Consider the following 23,568-nt stretch of genomic DNA (forward strand, 5'->3'; position numbering starts at 1 on the left):
TTCTGCACCAAAGGGAAGTATGCTACCTGTTGTGCTACTAACAGTGCTTTGAAATTCTATAGCACAAACACCGATGTCAACCATCAGGTTAGCTTTCCGAATTCTGTTGACTAAACAAATGTCGACAAAAAACATTGTTTGACAAGACCAATAGCTGTCATACATACATATATATATATATATATATATATATATATATATATGTAGAGAGAGAGAGAGATGGAGGTGCACCGTTTTTTATCAACATATTGGTGTTTGCTCCATATCTGTTTAGTCAAAACATCACACAATTCTTGGGGTTGGAGTGTGATCCTTCAGTTGGTGTATGTATATATATATATATATATATATATATATATATATATATATATATGTATATGTATATATATATATATATATATATATATATATATATATATATATATAAAGTTGCAAGTTGCAATGCTATTTTAATTTTTTTTAACTTTTGCACAATAAGCACAGAGCTAGAGCATGGTCAAATGGGGCTGTAGGCAGGAGAATGGACCAGCCCCCCTTCCCCACAGCCATTCCATTGTCCCATTACTTGTCTTTCTCCCCACGTTACCATAAACACTGCTTAAAACTGTCAGTGTGCATACTGTTTCTTCTTTACCTTTGAAATGAAGGTAGATATATAGATTTAATTTAAAACATTTAATATAAATATCCTTTGTTGCCTAGGTTAGTTCCACTAGGCTATTAATGCCTTTTCAGGGGAAACCCTTGGTGGTATTTATACTAGTAATGTCTTTCAGCTTTTCCCAGTTAGGGGTCACCACAGTGGAACTCCAGTGCACTAATGATTGGCAGTAGATTTTTTACTTTGCCGAGTTGCCAGCCTGACACCCATCCTTCAAAGAAGGCGCACCCATTCATGCATGCACCTACCTGCATGTTCTTAAATGTCACTCAGCTGTAGAGAGGACATGCAGACTCCACCCAGAAGGCACTCCAGCCGAGAATCGAACTGGAGAACCTATTGCTGTGAGGTGACAATGCTAACTGCTGCACCGCTAAGGCTTGTCCTTGGTGGTATATACTACTAGTGGAAATTTGGCCAGAACATTAGGGAACATCCCCCTCCTCTTTCTGATAGCTCAGGTGGATGTAAAAGATCTCACAGCACCTACCATTAAAAAAGACAGAGAGGGCCTCAGTTTAACATCTCATCCAAAAGACAGTTTATTCAGAAGTGCAATGTTCATCCCCACTTCCTTGTAAAGTGCACTATAGTAATAACAATCCATGTACATGGTGTGGGAGTAGAACTCACAGCCTTCAGCACCAAAGGGAAGCATGTTACTTGTTGTGCTACTAACAGTGCTTTGAAATTCTATAGCACAAACACTGATAGCCATTTGCTAAACAAAGCAGTTGCACATTGAACACAGACCTAGACTGAGCAACAGTAAACTTCTCTTCCTTTGAAACACATATTCCTTGAAAATGCAGTGAAACTCACAGTCCTTGAAAATGCACCCCTGTAGTTTTGAAGATTTATTTTCTGTTAAGCAGTGAAACAAATATATGACCTGATAAAAGACAAATTTACCCATTTCAGCACATTTCAATCAACTCTGATAACTGAAGTGAACAGTCTAGTAGTTAGTGTAAAGGATTAAGGCTCTTGTCCCCTATAATCAAAGTACAGGGCTTGAGCCTAAGCAACAGAATTAACTAACCTGACATCCCTAATTAGGGCATTTCACACACACACACAGAGACACACACACACACACACACACACACACACACACACACACACACACACAGAGACACACACACACACACACACACACACACACACACACACACACACACACACAAATGTGCATGCTGTGGTGTCATCAAAGAAAAAAATGTAAAACTGTTTAAAAATTAAATAATATGGTAACAGTGGGCTTCCCCCAAGCCAGCAGGCTCTAGGCAACTGCCTAAGTTGCCTAGTGCTGAATCCAGCTCTACACAAGCATAGTAGCATATCAAAATTTCCACTGTTGATATTTTGAACATTGACCATTTTGTGCTTTGGCAAGAGTGAATAATATAAACACACACATGTGTACATATGGTTTACCTTTACATCGTCGATCCCAATATGGGCGAAATGACTTCCGTGAATACAGAAGTGCAAACGTCTCCAACACTGAATTCCGAATACACGAGTGACAAAACCTCGCCCCTTTTTGGCCCATGGTAGCAATGGTGTGGAGGTGTGGCGTGGCCGGAAATGTCAAATGTTGAACTATTTTTGACATTTAACATTTTTTGCGGTTTTGGTTCGCTTAAATGAGTCGATTAAGTGGCCGGTCGATGAAGTGTGATCGACGATATAAAGGTAAACCCGTACATATACATATATAATTACATACTTGGAAAAGTATAAAAGATCAAAATTTTAAAATCAGTGCTGAAGACAAAAAAGATGGAAAAGCATCAAAGATCCTAGTGTAAAGATTATTTGCAGAAAAGAAAACATGTGGAACTGTGACACTGAGAATCAGTTATGTTTGCAGAAAATAAATTATATGAATAAGAAGGAAGTAAGAGTAAAAATAACACTGCAGTCCTAGCTGTAGATTAGGGTAACAGGAGGTGTCCTTGAAAATCATAGTTTTAGAGTAGTACAAAGCTAAAACAAATATAACTGTTTTCAAGAAGAAATGCGACAGAATTAGAGAACTCTGAACTGAAGCTTACAATTGTATTGCAGTAAAACAGAAACTAAAGGCAGCTTAGTTAAATATATTTTCTTTATAAATGACTGTGCAAATAAAACTGACACCGTTGTTTCCAGTGAAAATGCATTAACACTGTTAAACAGTAAAGCTGGCTTCTCAAATGTATACAAATTACTGCTCTTTGCAATGTTTACTGCTCCTTGAAATGTTGCTTCAGGTCAAAAGACAGTATTATGTTATTTAGATACCCTCCCCCATGAAGTTTATGTGTAGAAACAGGAAATCTTACATTCAAACTGACAAAAAAAAACAAAACAGTACTTGACACTGTTTTAAATAAAGAGATAAACTGATAGCCATCTGAGTTTCTACCTTGTTTGTGAAGTGTGTACGAATGCTTGAAGATCGATTAACTGGCAAACTGTGAAATTACTGAATGGACTTAATATCAGAGGCAGGCAGAAACTGGTAGTCATAGGTCCATATTAGAATTCTTTCTTACACAACCTGTTTAAACCCATTAATTTGTAATTTTCTTTGTGCAAGTTTGTAGCTGCTTGTATATTTAATTCTATAAACTACACTGCCTAATTTTATTTATTTTAAGCAACGCATTTTATTATTCACTTTTAAATGTATGTTGCTGGTAGTTTATTTAAAAGTACATGTAGCGAACTGGTGTGTACACATCTGTTGGCTTCTGTTACCATTCAGATATTTAACGGCTGACTTATTTTAAGAGTAAACTGTAGTTATAATCTTAGTAAGCTAAGTATTCCAGCTGGTTGCAGCATTGTCATAAAGACAGTGAACAGGTGTTACTAATGAAAATATATCAAAACCCTTCTTGAAAAATGATGATCATGTGTGTGGTGTGGGGGTATTTGCATACATTTGCTTGTTTACAGAATTAATTTTGCACTAATTTCCAGTTACTGTTGGTAAGATAACAGTGGAAGGCACTGGGCTAGTAACAAGAGAAGTGAATCTTTAGGGAGCCAATAACCATAACTCTGGTCTGCAGGTGGTCACTGGACAGCTTTTTTTTGTGGTGGGTGTTGACTATTGCCAGATGAAGCAGCATGCCTTTACTATATATTGTTAAGACCAGGCATCCCTTCTATATTTTTTGTTGGCAGTAGAACATTTTATAAGACCACAGCTCCTGTTCTTCAGTTAAAAACTGCTGTCAGTGGTGTGGGTCTAAATTTCCATTTGTCATATCTAAATTCTTTTGCATCAGGCAGAATTGTTGTTGTTAACTGAACTTGCTCAGCCCTCTAAAACAGTTCTTCCCAGGAGAGATAGCATGTAGCCTTGAAGTCACAAAATAACCATGCCGTATATCTTACACAAAATATATTTTAATTTTCTGACAGAATAGTTAAGAGCTGGGGAAAAGTAAGCTCTGTGGAATATGACCAATAATTCAGTGTCTTAGCTGACTAAATAAAGCAAACTGCAAGAACTACAAACTGTAGTATGACCAGGGGTATAAAACGATAGATATTTTGTGTTCAACTAAGATTCATCTCACTGAAACTGGAGACATTCTTGTAGAAACTGTAATTGCAAGGCATTCATCTAGGCAAACCAGTCAATTACCAGATGACCTCAAAATCCGGCAGGAGTTAAAAAGCCTATAGCTGAAGAAGAAACACTTGGAGATCACGGCAGTTGAAAGAATGAAACAACACGATATTTAAATGAAGGCAGAATAGACTGAAGCTTTTGTACACGAAAGGAAAAAGCAACATCAACAGTAAAGACAGCAGAATGCTCTCTAGTCATAGGATGAAAGCACTGGGTGCAAAATTCATTACGGAATTGTTTCCTCGGTACAAACAGAGGGATGACATTGATAGTTTTATTCTGACATTTTAAAAATTTGTGGCAATAGACCTTGGAAAATGGGTGAGAATTTTAACTGCTCTGCTTACAGAAAAGGAGTGCATGCTTTGTCAAAAATTTCTGGATTTTTGGTGGTGGGGGGAGTTGCTAATGTGAGATGACAAATGCTGACAGCCTAAATAGTATGCTTTGTCGAGGGTAAAATTATTTAAGTAGGATTTGGTGGAAAGAGAGTTTAGGTATGGCACTCAATTAAAGTGTCCATAAGCCTCAGGAGTGGTGCAGTGAGTGCTGTGGGTATTCTGTGGTAAGGAATGGAGCAAACATTGACAAGGATATTGTCCTGTATCACAGGGATCCAAGATAATATGGGAGCTATATGCGATGAGCAAGGGAACGTGCGATGGGAGAGCACAGCTTCACAGGTGGCTTAGCAGCACATTGTGACAGAGAAATAAAGATGAAAGAGTAACTAACATGGCAAGAGGGTGACATATGTAAATTATGTGAAGCTGTTGAAACTAAACATTATTATTGTGACAACTGAACCCTGAGAACAGATAAAAGTGAAAAATATAAGGATTGTCAGCCTGTTAGAATGGTGGATGGGCAGGACAGTTACTTTTGTAGAAGGCTTTGTAAGACATTTTGTGAAAGAGGTCCCCCCATGCACATTGTCAGCTCAATACAGAAAAAAGAGTGGGTAAAATAGTAAAGACAGACAACAAAGCACAATATATGTTAACATGTAATGGTTTGGGGTCTATATCATGACCACAAAAACAACTTTCAGCAAACGGCTCTTTGCCGAACGCTACCCAGTGAAATCAGACTACCTCAAATAGCCATTACAGCAAATTTTTTCCTAGGGAAAAAAATACTTGGCATTCTGCACACCTGACAAAATTTAAAACCCTCCAAAGTGGGGGCTTCACCTCCCACACCCCTCTGACTAAATCTACCAACTCCAAGATCTCACTACACTGGGAAAAAGGGCAAATTCCCAATGATGGCCAAGAGGTTTTCTTCCCTAGGAAAAAAACTTCACTGAAATGGCTGTTTGAGGGAGTTGTATTTCACTGGGTAGCATTCGACAAATGGACATTCGCTGAAAGGTATTTTCGCAGTATGAAATGAACGAAATGTGTGAGGTAAACAGTACTACAAATACTTCTAAGACTACTGACAGCATGCAGCCTAAAATGGCACATTATGTTCCACAGACAAAATGAAAACCACTGATCCAAATGCACACCGAGGCCTTTGTAAGCAAGTAAAACATATATGGTTGACATGTCCAAAGTAACAGGGTTGGAATCAAAAGTTAGACTGTTATTGGTACATTACCTTGAAACTGCAACTGCTCAAGATTACCCACAGTGTTTTCATCCCAATAGTCTATAGTCTATCATGACAGGTGTAAAAGATTCCATTATTAAGAGGGATACCATATCACATGCAAGAAAGGTTAATTATGCAGCTGGTTGGAAGACGCTTTTCTTTCCTGAGCAGTCCATTCCAGTTAGAGATCACCATTTCATCTATCATTAATCAGGATCCACATGGAGTGATTTTCTGTATTGAGCTGACAATTGGGCAGATAGCCTAGTATGAACCTATGAACCTATGAACCTATGAACCTAAGAAATATAGGGAGATAATCAGGCATCATTGTTTGATGATGTCCCAGCAGATGTTCTAATAGGTAATAACGTTGATGACACAGTACTTTATGCATATGCAGTTATATGCAGCTAGACATGGGGACAATCGCTGGAAGGTAACAACAGAGAGAGGCATTCAATGTCCACTCCCCCAAGAGAGCTATCGACATGGCTACTTTAGTGAAAGAGATGCATAGTAACAGACTGCCTGCATCTAAGCCACAGCTGTCAAACTATTGTAGACTTTTTTCTGGAGTGGACTACTTCAGCAGAAGAGATAATTGTTGGCATGAAGTCTGAAAGTGAAACATAGTTGTCAAAAATATTCATCTTCCATTTAAAGAGGAGCTGGATAGGTTTATAAGGAGAAAGTTTAGATGGATGCAGCTGTGAGATCCCACTTTACACAAGGGATGTAACCAGGAAGACTCCTGATCCTTCAGGGCAAAAGAAGTCTATAGACCCCGATAAGGTGTGATTCCACAAAAAAGGGCTCCTGATAGAGTGCTAGAGGGAGAATTAATGCAGCATTTGTAGTCCCAATGATTTACCAACAGACACTTCTGGCCATAGCCCATTATTTTATTTTTTAACCATCTTGGCATAAAGAATGCAAAAAAGAGGCTAATATAAAAATGTTTTTGTCCAGGATTGCAAAAGATATGAGAGGGTTCTGCAAGACATGCAAGAAATATCACATGTTGGCAGGGTTCAAGTAATGCAAAGGCTGTTTTGATGCCATTACGTTTAAATGAGAAACCCTTTCAGTGGGTAGGCACAGATGTTGTGAGGCATCTTAGTACCCCCAAGCTCTACAAATAAGAAGCAGACTATTGTTACTAAGCATCCTGAAATGTTGGCTTTACTCTCCAGTGAGGCAAGAAGAGTAGCAAATGCTTTGTTTGAAGCTTTATTCAAGGTGAATTATCTTCATGAAATATGGGCACACACAGAAACTAACAATATGCCAGACTCATTGATTTGTTTGTGAAAGCACTGTGGGTAAAGAAGTTAAAAACTACCCCCTACAATCTTCAAACAAATGCTTTGATTCAGAGGTTTGACTCTACTCTTAAGGCCTTGCTGAAAGCAGTCACAGACAAGTTTAAGCAGGAGTAGGACAAGTACATACCCAAACTCCATTTTGGATAGAGAAAGGTGCCACTGGAGTCCACATATCTTTACCATTTGAACATCTTTATAGTAACATAGTATTGGGGTTCATAGACCTAGTTTGTGGTGAGAAGCAAGTGTGATTCTTAATAGGCATCTTTTATAGAATCTGTGTTTAATTTCAGAACAGAATTTGGAGAGCTGATGGGGGTTGTCATAAAAACATTTAGCACAATCACAACAGGGACAAAAGGCTTCATATTAACAGGCACTGATAGCCTGAAAATATGCAGTTATACAGAAGATAATGGCACTTATCCATGTTTTACAAAATCAGCATCCAGCAGCAAGGTATGGCCCTTTTACTGTGGTGAGGAAGGTAAGTGATGTCAAATATGTGAAAAATGCATGGTTGAGAGGCAGAAAAATGGAGCCTACCATATTAATATGATGACGCCCTACCATGTCAGATATATACTACTGCTTAATATATGCAGAGGATGAGAAGAGGAATCACATGATGATTTGGTGGCAGATCTTCTCTGCACTGCCCAACCTGACATCTCAGTGGATGAGGTAGTAGTTTCACAGCAGCTACCCCCTTAGAGGATCAGGAAATCCAATCAGTGCTATGAAACATGAGGACATGTCCACTGCTAGAATATTCCCAATTAGTACAGTACCATATAGACACATGAATCCAATGACCATTTCTTAACTCTTTACAAGTTACCTGAGCGAGTCATGCAAACCATGCTGGAGAAATTGAATGAGATGCTGAATTTGGGGATAATCTGGGAGTACAAAAGTCCCTGAGTATCTCAAATGGCATTGGTAATAAAAAAGATGAGCACATTGGGCTCTGTGCAGACCATAGAAAACTAAATAGTCAGACAGAAGCAGATACATGCCCCATATCTAGATCTTAGAAAAAGTTACAGTAGTTGTGTGAGGCTAAGCATCTGACTACTATTCACTAAACTAGAGGTTACTGGCAGGTATCCGGGACACCCACAGAAAAAGAAAGAGTAGTATTTGATACCTTGTTTGTGGTGATAAATTTAATAAAATGTTAGTTAGGATGACTAGTGCCCCAGCAACTTTCCAGAGGCTGGTGGACTACATCATAGGTTCATAGGATGACACTAGGCTACCAACCTGGAGGCCCTTATAAGCCTATCCAGGAATTTCATCCATGTTCCCTCAACACCTGTTTCCCCTGTCCAGCAGGGACACAGGTGGGATCCCAGGGGCATATTTTCTGTTTTCCATTCAGTTATCCAGGTTCCTCTTACAGAGGGATAGAGAAGTACTCTGCTTGACATGGAGAGGGAGTCTATTCCACAGATGGGGGAGTCTTTGGGGCACAACTCTATCCCACCAACAAGTTCTATTAATGTCACAGAGCAGGTTAAGGCCTTGTGTGCAGGTTGCGCGAGTGGAATTTGTCTTACAGATATGCAGCAATCTCCATCCTAGCAGGAGCTGGAGAACTTTCTGTAGAGTATGTAGATGATATTGCAGTCTTTAGTCATTCTTGGCAGAAACATGTACAGCATGTCAGAGAAATGCTGATCAAATTAAAAATGGCTGGGGTGACTATTAATGCAAATAAATACCCTATAGGAATGGTGGACATTTCTTACCATTGTCATTAAGAGAGAGAGGAAAACTTCAGAAAGAAACTGCCAAAGTGGAAGCTATCCAGGTGTGGTCAACCCCTGTTACAAAAAAAGTGGTAAGTTCATTCTTCAGTGCACAAGGCATTACAGAAACTATGTTCCTTGTAACAGCAGAATAGCCTCCTTTGTTAGAGATCTTAGCCAGGAAAATAGGCCAAATAAGGTTATTTGGACACCAGTTTGTAAGGAGGCTTTCAAAAAACAAGCAGGCCTTGAATGGCCCTCCTGCATTTGCTAGTCCTAGCTATAGCCTAGAGTTTGTCATACAAATGTATTGTTTATGCCACAACGTAGGGACTATACTGGATTTCTTCTGGAGAGGAATGTCTGGTAGCATAAATTTAGTTACAGTTGTTAACCAAGGAAAGAATAACTTGTACTTCTGCAACTGTGGAAAAAGAAGTCTTGGACATAGAGTTTGCTGAAAAGCTTCATCCCTAGCCACATGGTAGGGAAGTCACAGTAGTTGCAGATCATAATTTATTAAAATGGTTGCACAGAGCCAGTGGACCAAATGCTAAGCTTCTTAGAGTGAATTTAGGATTCTAGCTTGCAGAATGAAAATTCAGCATTGCTTTGCTTTTAGAAACATAAATGTAGATAATCTGTCAGGTCAGAAGACTTGGTAGTGTAACTTAAAATGCATCTGTACCCACAAACTTCATTTATTTTTGTGGTATCTCATCAAATCTCAGCTATAAAAAGGGAAGGCAATTTTGAGATGTACTACTAAAGTAAAACAAATGTAATACTTTTAAAAGGAGAAATGTGAAAGGCTGTGTGAAGCTTGTTTGCATCTTTAAGTAAGACATTAAGAAGACTGCAGTAAGCTTAGTCAAATAGCTTTTTATAACGGTCTATTACTTTCAGTGAAAACACATCAGAGTTGTTAAAGAGTAGAAATGGCTTCTCAAATAAGCTGGCTTCTTAATTGCACACACATTTACAGAATTTAAATCTTATTGCTTTTTGAAATGCTACTTCAGGTCCTTATTTGGACTCACCCCATTCCCATATGACTGTAGAAATAAGAATGCTTACATTCAAATCAAAAAAGAAAACCACTGTAAGTCCTATCTTGAACATGTTTGAACAGAGACAAGACTCTTAGCCACTTCAGTTACTGCCTTACTACTGTGGACAGCAGTTTTAGGCAGAGCATGTGCTGAAAGATTTATTGCTTAAAAATGTGCAACTGCTGTTTCAAATTGGAAGTCAAAGGCAGAACACAAAAATAAGTCTAGCATAATAAGCTGTTAGAATTATTTTATGCCATATATCCAAGTAATTCCATTTATTTAGTATTTCCTTTTTAATTTTTAGCTGCTTGCCTATTTAATTCTGCAAAGTGCATTGCTTAATTATTTATTTCAAGTAAAAAATTGTATTGGTTAAATTTAAATGCTGATAAGCTTTTGTACTAGTTTATGTGTATTGGACTGAAGTGCAGTGAAGTCTTGGCTTCTGTTTTTGGGAGAGCTGCAACTCAAACTCTTGGTACTATAACAATATTTAGTAGCTAAGTATAAAAGCATAAGCACTTTCATAGCAAAGCTACTTCATCCGCTGCATCTGATGAAGTAGCTTTGCTACAAAAGTGCTTATGCTTTTATATTTTGTACATTAAAGATGGATTTATTTTGGAAGCCTTTGGTTGTCCTTGGATCCTTCTGTGTATTTTTTGTGCTTTGTGACTTCTTAAGTGGGCCCAAGTTCTGGTTTTGGTTGGTGGTTGTTGGTTTTTGCTTTATTCAGTATTTAGTAGCTGTTTAACAGTAGTTGTGTTCATGATGTGCCAGAGTAGTCTCACTGGTGGAAGCTTTAGAATACTCTTGGTGCAAGAGTGATATCATTCATCCCTCCTAGAAAAGAATGTGTATGTGTGTCTGTGTTTCTGTGTCACATAGTGCTTGTGTGCAGAAGTATCTTCAAGTTTTCAGTTAATATTTATTAGATAAAACTGGAAAGCACTGGGCTAAAACAGAGGAGCACAAGATCCTGAAAAGTTAGTAGTTACAGCTCTATTCAGCAGCAGGTAAGTGTGAAGCATATTTGTATGTGGCAGTCAAGGATAATATCCAAGACATCACTGCACATTTAATTCATATTGCTAATGGCCAACTGTCCCTTATGTATTTGGGAGCAGCAGTGTGAATCTTGAGAAATATAGTCAGGGGTGCAGATTTCAACATTTCTTCATACCAATACTAAAATAAATGCAAGCATTCACTCAGAAGTATGCCCAGAAACATAATAGTTGGTCTCCTTGATTACAACAAATTTTATGATGATTAGACATCCAAATGAAATGGAGTTCATAAATAGATTCAATGGTGTATAAAAGGTATGACAGAAATATATTAAGAACATGGATAGGAATATCCATAGGCATGGTCTACACACATATGAGATGCACAGCTGATTACATCTTGCATGGACTGCTATTATTAGTGTGACTTTTGACCAGAATTATACTAATGATGGTCCATGACTTCTGACAAACTCAACGGATTGTTCAGCATATAGAGTGCATTTAAGACAACTACTCATTCATATAGTGTTACAGCTTCTGTGTGTGTATGTGTATATATATATATATATATATATATATATATATATATATAGAGAGAGAGAGAGAGACTGCCAGCCTAAGATTCAGAAGGTGAATAGCATGGCACCCTGTTGGACCAGAATAATAAAAAAATACTGGAATAATTGTGTGTATTTTTTAGGTTTCTGTGAAATGATGATGATGTGAAAGGGTATTGGTCTGGTACCTATTACATGGTGCTTAAAGTGATCCGCAGTGAAGATGATAGCCAAATACACATGAAGAAAGCTGAATATCAGCCATCCCAGATGAAAACACACACACACACACACACACACAAACTCAGACTGCAAGAATGCAGTTCAATGAACATTGTAATGAACAGAGCAGCAATATTAGGAAGGCATACTCTTCGCTGAGTAAGAATTTATCAAGAAAGCAGCAAATGTTTGATGCACAATTCGGTGTTTTAACCAGGAACCAGTGTACATGTCAGAAAAAATATAATACAAGGATAAATGAGTAGGTTACCAAGGCTAGTAAGTGAAGACCAAGTCTTAGAAGAGCTTGCTAAAATGAAACAAATGTTTGTTGCAGGGGATTAACAACACAAAGTCATAAAGCATGTATCTATAGAAACGGTGGAATGTAGGAATAAAGATTTTATCCCTTTATTAAAAGTCCAAGGAGACTAAATCAAAACAATAACAACATTTTTCTGACACTATTGTAGTTCTAAGTATGCATAGTGGGGCAAATTCTACAGTAATCAAAATTATTAGAAAAAAAATGGAAGAATGCAGTAGTTAGAGATCCTAACAGTAAGATTTTAGTAACAAGCTCTAGATTTGTCTATAAGAGAGGCATGAAGTTGAAAAGGATTTTTGAAATGAAGAAAGAACAAACTTTAATGGCTTCTAATAAGGGGAAAATGTCAATGTGTGATACATTGTAAATATTGCTAATGTGTTTATGAAAGCAAATACGTAAGTATAGCCAACCACCCTTGGACTATATTCTTCCCAAAGCATGTAATTGTAAAAGTACAACCATTGTTTTCTTAGCAAGCTGCCTCACTTTTGATGCCTTCTATGTGTTTAAAACAGAGGTGCAACTGAGCCAAAGGATATACAAGCAACCGGATGATATAAGAATAAAAGTATTAGTACTGTACTTTATAAACATTCCACTTGATGTGAGAACTTCAAACAATTTTTGAATTTTATTACAGACAAAGCTGATATTTCTCCTAGAAGAGGTGTTGGGGAAACACAGGAAATAAGGAGCTAAGGAGGAGTGACTGAATGCAATTCAACCTCATGGCATTAATGATGCAGTCTCTATTGTTAGTGTTTGAGGTTATTGTCAGCCAGGTTGTGAAATAAAAACAAGGTGCTTGATCTAGCTTGATTTCAAAAGTTAAGGACAGCCCTGATTAATGTTTGGATGGGTGCCTGATATGGAAAGTTGGTTTGTTATTGTTGCAAGAAAACGTTTATGTAATATTTTATCATTACAATTCATTTTAATCTAATTCAAATAAGTTTTTTTACATATACATATACATTGTATTGTTATTTACACTCATGAGTGACTGAATGTATATACCGATTTTAATTTTAAACAATTGTTTATCTTTAAGAAAGAGGCGTCAGCTATTGTGACAATTTATTTTGCTTTAAATAAAGCAATTAGTGCTGTTTTTAACAGAGTCTGATGAAGTCTGATTCGGCTTATATATAGACAAAAGTGCTTAATCTTAATAAAACTTTTTTTTTTATTATTATCCTGGTGTACCTCATCTTGTTAGTATGATTGGTCTACTTAAGGTTTTGTCAAAGCATGAATTTTAGGATATTTTTCATTGATTTCTGTGTTTTGCCAAAACCTCTTTGTTTTAATCAATGAGATTGTGGAACAGTGAAAGTAAATACATGTTGTACTGTCTCTGAGTTAGTATATAAGGATGCAGGTGTGTGTGTGTGTGTGTGTGTGTGTTGGGGGGGGGTTACAGAGGTTCCTTCCTCAAAAATACTGTCTAGTGACATTTGATTAAACATCATGTCAACTCTTTTTGTTTGTTTGTTTGTTTTATTTTATTTTTTGCCATTATTAGTTCAGATGAAGAAGTCATCAATGATTTGTCATACACTCTAACAATATCACTCAGTAGCATACATGCTGCTAAACCAGAAAACTAAATCAATAACAGGAAACTCATTGTAGTTTAAGTTTATTTACATCACAAGATCATGTAGGTATGTAGGTATAGTTTCAAGTGTATAGTAATTGCTAGCTATATAGGTGTCAGATAAATTAGTCTGTCAATATCCTTCTTTATTTCCCTGTCTCATTCTGGACCTCTCTCCTACTTCTGTATGCTGGATATGAGCAATGCTGGCAATTACTTCCCACTCTTCAGATCTGATCCAGTGATAAGGACCAAGTAATCAAAAGATCAGACCAGAAAAATTTAAATTCCAGAATAATTAGTACTAGTGTTATAATTAGTATACTGTGATTGTAATCATTAGAAATGTTTTCCTTTAAGTTTTATTAGTAATGGTCATGTGCATCCAAGTCATCTGTGGTATTTGGATGACTCCAGAAGATGAATCCAAGTTAGAAATTAAGTTTATAGAACAGTGTGTAAACTTTATATTAAATGTAAAATAAATTGTAGAATAAATTTAGAATACCAAGGGGTATCTACTGTACTTTAAGTTACAAGTCGTAAATGCTATGTTCAAAGTAAATACTGGAACATACAGTTCTGCATCTGTCAACAATGTGTCAACAGAGTGTGTTAGGAGAACAATCTCTGTATGACTTTCATCTCTCCAACAGTTTGTGGAACTGAGACACAGCTGAACAATTGCCTGGGCAATGTATGTGTTTGGTACAATAAGTAAAATGCGCTTCAATCACAGCTATCCTAAGTGAAAGCAAATAATCACTGTTATCATTTCATCACACTTAAATAATTAGCTGTACTAGGGCACGTTTTGTGTGGGGACAATGGGTGTGCAAAAAACAAGCTGAAATGCATTATTATAGGAAACAATCACATTCACTTCTTCACAGTTAAGCAGAACAAGTGTATACACGTCACCCAATCAAAGAAGTCTGTATGTTAAGTACTCCTCACAAAAAGCAAAGATTTTAAGTGTGCAAAGGTATGTGTTTTTATATATTTTTACAGGTAAAAGTGTTGTGCTTTATTAAAACGGGTTTATTCCTGAAGAAGGAAGATTTGCACTAATAATTGAAAGTCTGCAAACCTTCACTACTCATAACAAAAATGGAAGTATTCCTTTTTCTTGGGGGGGGGGGCAATATAAATGAAAATGCTAAATTTACTGTATTTGTGTATTATGCATCAAAATGAAATTGTTTTTTATTCTTCAACCTTTCTTTTGATTAATAAGCAGTTGTAATCAATGAAGTAATACAAGTCACATATTATCCCAGAATATTAAATACTGTCCTTCTGACGCTTTCCTTTCATTATCATTGAATAGGTGTTTTTTAACATAGTCTTAAATTATTCCAAGATTTTCTGATTTAGAAACCCAGCCATAAGACAATTTTGTGACATTTTGTTTCAGATATATTACAGTTCTTCCAGAAGTTTGTATTTATGACACCATATGTGTTCCTAATGAATTTATGTTAATTACACAGAAAAATAAGTTGCCGAAATTACAGATTCCAGGTAATTAACTGCCATCATCATCATCATCATCACAGTCTTCATCACCATCATCAACATCATTGTCGTCATCATCATCCACTAACACATTTTCCATGGCCAGTCCATGCTAAAAGTACATCATTGAGATTTTGTCCTTCACAAATTCTGGCTGCAGTCTACACTTTCTTCAATGCCTCCTTTTTCTTCTGCATAAATGTTTTTCAGGTGATTTATTTTTTATAACCATGTTTATGGTCTTAGCTTTTATTTCATTACTGATTGAAAGTTATGATGCAGATTAATAATGATTCTTTATGTAAGTCAGTTTTCTATATTTTTCTTCCATCTTTTATTTTTCTGTTTCACTGCTTTATACATGTTTTCATTAGGCCTACTGTATAATAATTACTAGAAGCTATTTAAAGAGACAGTGCACTTCATATTTTTCTAATAGCAGCTTCTACCTCTTTCAATTGTAGAAGTGATTTCAATAGCCTGTTCCAAGTAAGGCAGCTCATGATTGACTCAGACCCCTTCAATTGTACTGCTGCCTTGTTTGATAAATGTCAAGTGTTCCATCCTTCCTTGTATCCTTTAACTCTCTTGTTTTATTTTTATATCTAGCTGTGCTTCATAATTAACTTCCCTGTGTATCAGTGAACTCACCTGATCTTATGTGCTTTGAAAGCTGCTGCTGCCATCAGCGCTCCAAATAAATCTTATTTTTCCTTGTCAATGAGATGCAGCAATGTCTATATGCTGCCATTGTTAACCCCTTCACCCCCACACAGCAAAACTACCCATTTTTAAAGTATGTTCCAGAGATCAAGGTTCACTATTTATGTAACCCAGACACCCAGTGAATGAGAGAAAGTTGTTATAATTAAATAAAGATCCAACAGATGTAAAAATATCAAAGCTGCATTTCTAGGTCAGTAATTATGGAAGGTGAATTGTTGCTGAAGTCTCCCCTAGTTTTATTTAAATTATTGAAGTTGTTAACATTTATGTTTTCTTTATACTTTACCAACATTGCATCACTTCATTATTATGTCGAACAGATGCATTATACAACTGAGTGTAAACATCCAGGCACTTCTCCCTGTTTTGGCTTTCAGGTAAAACAGAAAATGAACATTCAAAGAGAATGAATAATTCCTGACTAATCCTCTAACAGTAACAAAGATCCATGCAAACCATCACATAGAATAGAAGAGTATGTTACTACAGGTCTTCTATAGATGCATTTTAATGCCATAGATTATCAGTCACATATTCTGTTTTGTAAAGTCCATTTTCAACGTAGAACTGTGTGTGTGTGTGTGTGTGTGTGTGTGTGTGTGTGTGTGTGTGTGTGTGTGTGTGTGTGTGAGTGTATGTGTACATGTGTACACATTTGTGTGTGTATTTGTGTTTGTGTATATGCGTGCATACTTGTGTGTGTGTGTGTGTGTGTGTGTGTGTGTGTGTGTGTGTGTGTGTGTGTGTGTGTGTGTGTGTGTGTGTGTGTGTGTGTGTCTATGCATGTGTGTGAGTGTGTGAATATATATGTGTACACATTTGTGTATGTATTTGTGTTTGTGTATATGTGTGCACATTTGTGTGTGTATTTGTGTTTGTGTATGTGTGCACATTTGTGTGTGTGTGTGCGTGTGTGTACATGTGTGTGTGTTTATCCATGCATATTTGTTGTGCATGTGTGTTTTTCTTTGTGTATATGTGTGCATGTGTCTGTCTGTGTGTCTGTTTATGGTGTGTGTCTTCATGTGTGTTTGTGCGTGTGTGTGTGTATCATCATCATCAGCCCCCTTCTTTGCATTTTTTACATGAGGTCGGGGTGCCATATTAACTGTCGCCATCTCTCTCGATTCAATGCTGCACTCCTGCCTACTACAACACTCATGCCTGACTGTCACAGATCTTCTTTCACACAATCCATCCACCTCTTTGCTGGATCCCCTCGTTTCCTCTTACCTTCTTCTTGTCTGTCCCAAATTTTCTTCACCAGATTTTCTGCTTTTCTGCACATGTGCCTGAACCACTGTAATCTGCTCTCTTTGATCTTTTCTGCAATTGGAACTACTTTGGCTTCTGCTCTTATGTCTTCCTTTCTTTGTCTGTCCTACACTGTGCATCCTACCACCCTTCTCAGGCACTTCATTTCCATCACCTATAGCTTTCTCATCTGCTCTGCCTTTATTGCCCAGGTTTCTGTATGATACAGTAGTACTGGTCACACCACTGTTTTGTACACCTTACTTTTCAACTTCTTTGGAATTCTTCTGTCATACACTACACCTGACACTCTATGCCATTTGGCTGCAGCCCTCTGATTCTTGCTTTGACCTCTTCATTTAGACTTCCCTACTCCTCAACCAGATACTTGAACCTGTTAACCTGTTCCACTATCTTCCCTTCTATCTCATTTCTCACCTTCTTCTGATTTCCCCATTTTGCTGCCATTAGCAATGTCGTATCTGTGCTTAGTTTCATCACATGTGCCTTCACTTTTACATTCCATTTCCCTATCCTTTACTGAAGTTCTTGCTCAGAGTCATCTGCATGCAGCAACTTTGTTGATCTCTCCCATCTGCCCGGTGTGCGTGTGTGTGTGTGTGTGTGTGTGCGTGTGTGTGTGTGTGTGTGTGTGTGTGTGTGTGTGTGTGTGTGTGTGTGTGTGTGTGTGTGTGCATGTGTGTGCGTGTGTGTGTGTGTGTGTGTGTGTGTGTGTGTGTGTGTGTGTGTGTGTGTGTGTGTGTGTGTGTATGTGCGTGTGTGTGTGTGTGTGTGTGTGTGTGTGTGTGTGTGTGTGTGTGTGTGTGTGTGTGTGTGTGTGTGTGTGTGTGTGTGTGTGTGTGTGTGTTTGTGTATTTGTCTAATGTTGATATGACTTTTTAAAGGAAATATAAGTGCAGCCATGTAAAAAGAAAAGACTCATATAGCCTCTACTATAACCAGTAATTTCTTATCTGTGCTTGCGATAAAGAGCAGTGCTTCCTTAACCTCATTAAAGTATTAGACCTGAAGTATTACCTTACCACTTTGAGAAGTGATGTCTTATATGAAAGTTAAAAAAAGAGATAATTGTAGTACTGTGGAAAGAAGCACTAGATCTGCAGAAAATCCAGCCATGTAGATTAAAATGATATCAGCAAAGAATTTCTAGATTTCAGCTGGTGCGGTAAAATTATAAAAATAATTGCATGATTTAATGAAAAATTGTCTGCCTCTTAACTTCTCATGTCAAGTAGAAAGAACCAAGAGTTTGTATTCTATAAAGTTTGTGGAATCTGGTGCATTTTATTGATTTCCACACAAAATATGCAGGTAAACAAGTAATATATGAATATGCCTTAATGTATGTTGAATAACTCAGTGCAAAACAGATATTTCCAGCATAGTTGGTTGGTGCACTCACAAGCATTCATGGCAAATTTGTATACATCCAGACACGTGGTGCATAAACCATGCTGTGCATTATCAATGTCCATCATTTGAAATTATACAGCTTCAATGTAAATAGCATGAAATGTATAAAGGAAGACAAATCTGCAGCAATCTGTCCACTAGTTAAAAAGTATTTACAAGCACCCATGTATGTCATGCAAAAACATTCAATTGAATAATATTCACAAGCAATTATGTATTTTATCACCATGCTTAGAAGGATACAGACATTCATTATAATATATAGAATCTAACAGAATTAAGATGAAGGGCAATTACAACCACTTCACCATGGCTAGCAGTAGCTAACAACCCATGTGGGGAACAAAAATAGTGCACACACCCAGGGAAATAGGGAAAAGAACAATCAGATGTGGGATAAAGGTAACAAGGAGGGACATGCAAGAAGTATGCTGAAATAGGAGAATTGCTTTTCCTTTTGAGGGGAAGGCCCCTTCTTTTCTTTTTTTGGAAAAAAAAGAAGAAATGGAAAAGACATGGAAATAGGAGGAGGAGGGAAAAACAGCAGGAATAAACAAATAACAAATTTCAAAATACACAACAAAGTTTGGGAAAAAAAACATTAAGGTGAGGTAAATTGAACAGACAGCACACTGTAATGCATGGGTAAAGGAAAATTGGCAAACAGGACAGGGATGCATACCAGCCATGGTGCAATGCAGAACTACAGATGTACCTATGCATTATGTACTGCTAAGAAGTTGTGAACTATGTAACAGTCATACCTAAAGCAATATGACTTCCAGCTATAGAGGGTTGTAAGGAAATAAAAGGTGATTGTAGTATACAGTGGATATTGAATCCAATAATGTTTATCAGCAGTGCAAACACAAGCCAAGCTATGGCATGGATAAGGAAATCAATCCAGGGAAATGCAGAAGGAGACAAGTGGAAATATGTTAGAACCTCTAATCATTCATGTGAAAGCAACAAACAAGCACAATGCCAAACAGTAACACTGTAGCAAACCAAGTATGTGACTGTCTATTATGCAACAATGGGTGCACCACCTAAATACATACAACATGGACTGCATATGTGAAAGACATATGGGATGTCCGAGGCAACACAGATACTTTGTCGTATATGTATGACCTGCATTGGATAAACAGAATCCAATCAGAAAGGCACTACACATACACACAACAATGGCATGGAATAATAACCAGCAATTAAGGTATACATAATGCTAGATAAGGAATGCCAGCTTGTGCCTAGAAATGAATTAAATAAAGTCCTGTTTTGTATCCAAAACATAAGTACAACAGGAAAAATGACCTTGCCTGCATATACCTTTCATGTGTATAATGGCAAAATTGTTTAACAAGGTATTATTTTAACAGTGAAACTGCATGACAACAGTGTTAACGTCGAGTATGTTAAATGTATGCCATGTATTTGTGCAACATATATGGCAAAGATAAAATAGGAGAAGGGAGGTGGAAAACAGAGATCCACATCAGTAAGGAAATGTAAGCAAATGAAATAGGCACACAATAAAGCTGGACAACTGTATGTAAAGGTACACTGCACATGCATATGTTCACCACATGACATGGTCTGGAAGTCCACTCAAGCTACATTGATACTGTCATGACAACATAATGGAACAGGAGCAACAAACAGCATTAATAACATATATATATATATAGCAATGTCCATGTGTATGCCAGAGCAAAGAGCAGTCATCCACATAAAAATGTAAGAACTGAATGTCCACAGTTTCAGTGTAAAAGTCATTTGTGTCTCTATCATACTATTAATTTTTTATAGCCTGTATAATTTTTACTGATCTGTATAATTTTGTGCTGTTATACTGTGTACTTTATGCAGAGTTTTTCTCCCTGGGTCTCCACTGAAAATGGGCGGGTCTATATTATAATACCGAAAATCCTTTTAAGCGAATGCGAAAACACCGACACGTATTGTGTGAAACGCGATTATTTTGAATGTACTAAACCGCGAAAACCAAAAAGTCGAAGTGTCATGGTTGACCTGTCTGTGGTACAGCTCCATAAGGTAAGTGTGCGATAGTTATGGACCTTAGGGTTAGGGTGCGGGTTAAGGTAAGTGCATAGATAGGTAGTGTATGTAAGGTTTAGTGTATGGTTAGAATTAGGCTTTTGTTAAATGTATGTGTGTGGATTAATTGTTTTGTTTTGGCATATCGCTGTAGGGTAAGTGTGCGATAGTTACGGACCTTAGAGTTAGGGTGTGGGTTAAGGTAAGTGCATAGATAGTAATGTATGTAAGGTTTAGTGTAGGGTTAGACGTAGGGTTTTGGTGCTTTACTTTAGGGTTAGAAGTAGGGTTTTGGTTAGTGTATGTATGTGCTTTATTTATTTTGTTTGGTTAGGCAGTATGTAGTGGGAGGTGGAGTTGGCTGACTATGGGGATTTGACTTTTTGTATTTCGTGGTTTAGTACGTTCGGCATATTTGCGTTTCGCGCAATACTTGTCAGTGTTTTCGTGTTCGGTTAAAGGGAGTTTCGCTATTATAATATAGACCCAAAATGGGCAACTAGACCAGTCAGATGTCCCCAGTAAACAAATGTTAAATAATAAATAATAAAATAATACATGCATAAACATGTACATGTATGTAAATCACTGTATATGTACTCCAAATGTCTAAATATGGACATCTATGCTGATATGATTGTGCATCCTGTAATATAAACAATGCATGCAGGGATTTTGCTAAATATACCATCAACTGTTTATACAGTAGCAGAAAAATTACTGTCTATGCATTATGTGAAGGATAAATGCCTATGAAGAGCATTTACATGAATGTGATGCAGCATGGCACAATATTTGCCAGAACATCTCACACACAAAGCTATTGTGCCAGTGTGACATAATGACAACATGTTTCATGAATCACATTGGTAGGAACCAGTGATGTTGTTGAACAGACATAAGATAGCAACAACTATGCGAGAAATAGGTGCAATGTATACACATGGATGACATTTGTAACTAAAGGAAATGGTCCCATCTCACCATGTTATGTGTAAATGTGAATAATGCATTTGTTGACTTATTGCCATCTCACCCTTGTATACAGGTAAATAATACAAACAAAACAATTGTGTCTCACTTGCTTCTTGGTAACTGCAACAGTCAAACCTGTCACATATGGGTGCACTGTGGATTGGACATAATATTGTGCTGCATTGCATGCATAGGAGCATATACATACCTGCAATTAAGGTGTAAAACCCCTGTCTTTATTGAGCAATGTATGCATTAAGTACAGCACATCATGTAAATGTAATTGTTTAATGCATGTGTACTAATTTTCATGTGTGTCGTGTGTAACCTAATGTCACCTATGACATGATATCTGCCGTGTATAGCCAGATGTATATCAGCATGCATGACAGCAATATGATGTTCACACAAGTGTGCCTATACATTACATTTTGTGAAAGTGCACACACCATGGTGGCAGTATTCAATAACTGGACCACAAGGACAGTACTTATGGTCTTGAGGGCCCAACCTGATGTGGTTGAGCATAAAAAATGATCTCTATAGTGATCTCCTGGAATGTGTTGCTCATGGCCCATACCATATCCTGAAAGAAGTTCCCTTTCAGTTCCTTTATCTATGTCCGAAAAACATTGTCCCATAAATTGTCTCACTGTCATGGTAGTTGATGTCTCTGACTATGAACGTTAGGAGTGATTGTACATGCAGATCCAGGTCTCTCATCATCCATCTCATCATCACCCTATCACCTGGCAGGGTTCTGACACCTCATCTCCTCTGTTACCCAGTAGGTGATCTGCCATGGGTCCCATACTCTTTCAGGGCTAAACCAAAAAAATGAAAATATACAGAATCTGTGTGCATCTACATTTAGGACTACATAACATAAACAAACTGACATGACCTATTGGTGTAAAGGGTTCATTTTGTCATATCACAGTATGATAATATCTAACCGTCGCAGCATATGTGAAGAAAGAAATATCAGTACATAAGAATGTAAAAAAATATTGTCAATCATAAATTCATGTGAAATACACATATCATAAAACACTCACTATGTGATGGCCACCTGACTACTGTGGAAAACATATGTCATGCTGTTAATATGACAAAAAAAATATTCACTGAAGATATATCACTATACAATACAAATGTCATTTTGTGTCTATATAATTTGTATAATACAAATAACTGAGGGTAGCAGGTATACGTTCAGGATTATGCTACACTCCCAATGTCCTTTTATGAATGTGTATGGATTACATCAATAGCAGACCATGTGTGGAACACTATTGCCTTCACAGAGTGTCCTTACTTTACAACATTGCATTACATGTCATGCAATACACACCTTATCTGAGAAAATGCTGTTATTACTTGTTCAGTTGTGAAACAGCCATCACTATGCCTGAAAAATAAATATGTACAAAAGCAAAACACAGATGCATTATGACACATAAGCATGACATTACAGTGTGGCAATAATGTGAGATAAAGTTGGAATGAAAAGGTATTCATAGTTCATTGTGATTAAAATGTATTGTCTGTTTTATGCTGAGAACAATAAATTATGAAGATTTCCATAAGTTGTAAGTTTAATGCATAGTTTATGGATGCACTCTGATACTTAGTAAAATTGCAATAATTGTTAGTACATTTTATCTGAAATACAGTGATCTTTAGGAAGGGTTTGACCAGTCACTATTTACTGTGTTGATATGTGAAGTAACTAAGTGTGTGGCACAAGGGTTATGTGATTATCTTGTAGTTGTTATAATGCCCTTTGCAATGGGTTCAAATCCCAGCTATGACCTGTACAGATAATGTAATGGCTGGTTAAATG

Source organism: Protopterus annectens, chromosome 3.part0 (genome assembly GCF_019279795.1).
Source record: "Protopterus annectens isolate FY-2018-M chromosome 3.part0, PAN1.0, whole genome shotgun sequence".
NCBI classification, from domain to species: Eukaryota; Metazoa; Chordata; order Ceratodontiformes; family Protopteridae; genus Protopterus; species Protopterus annectens.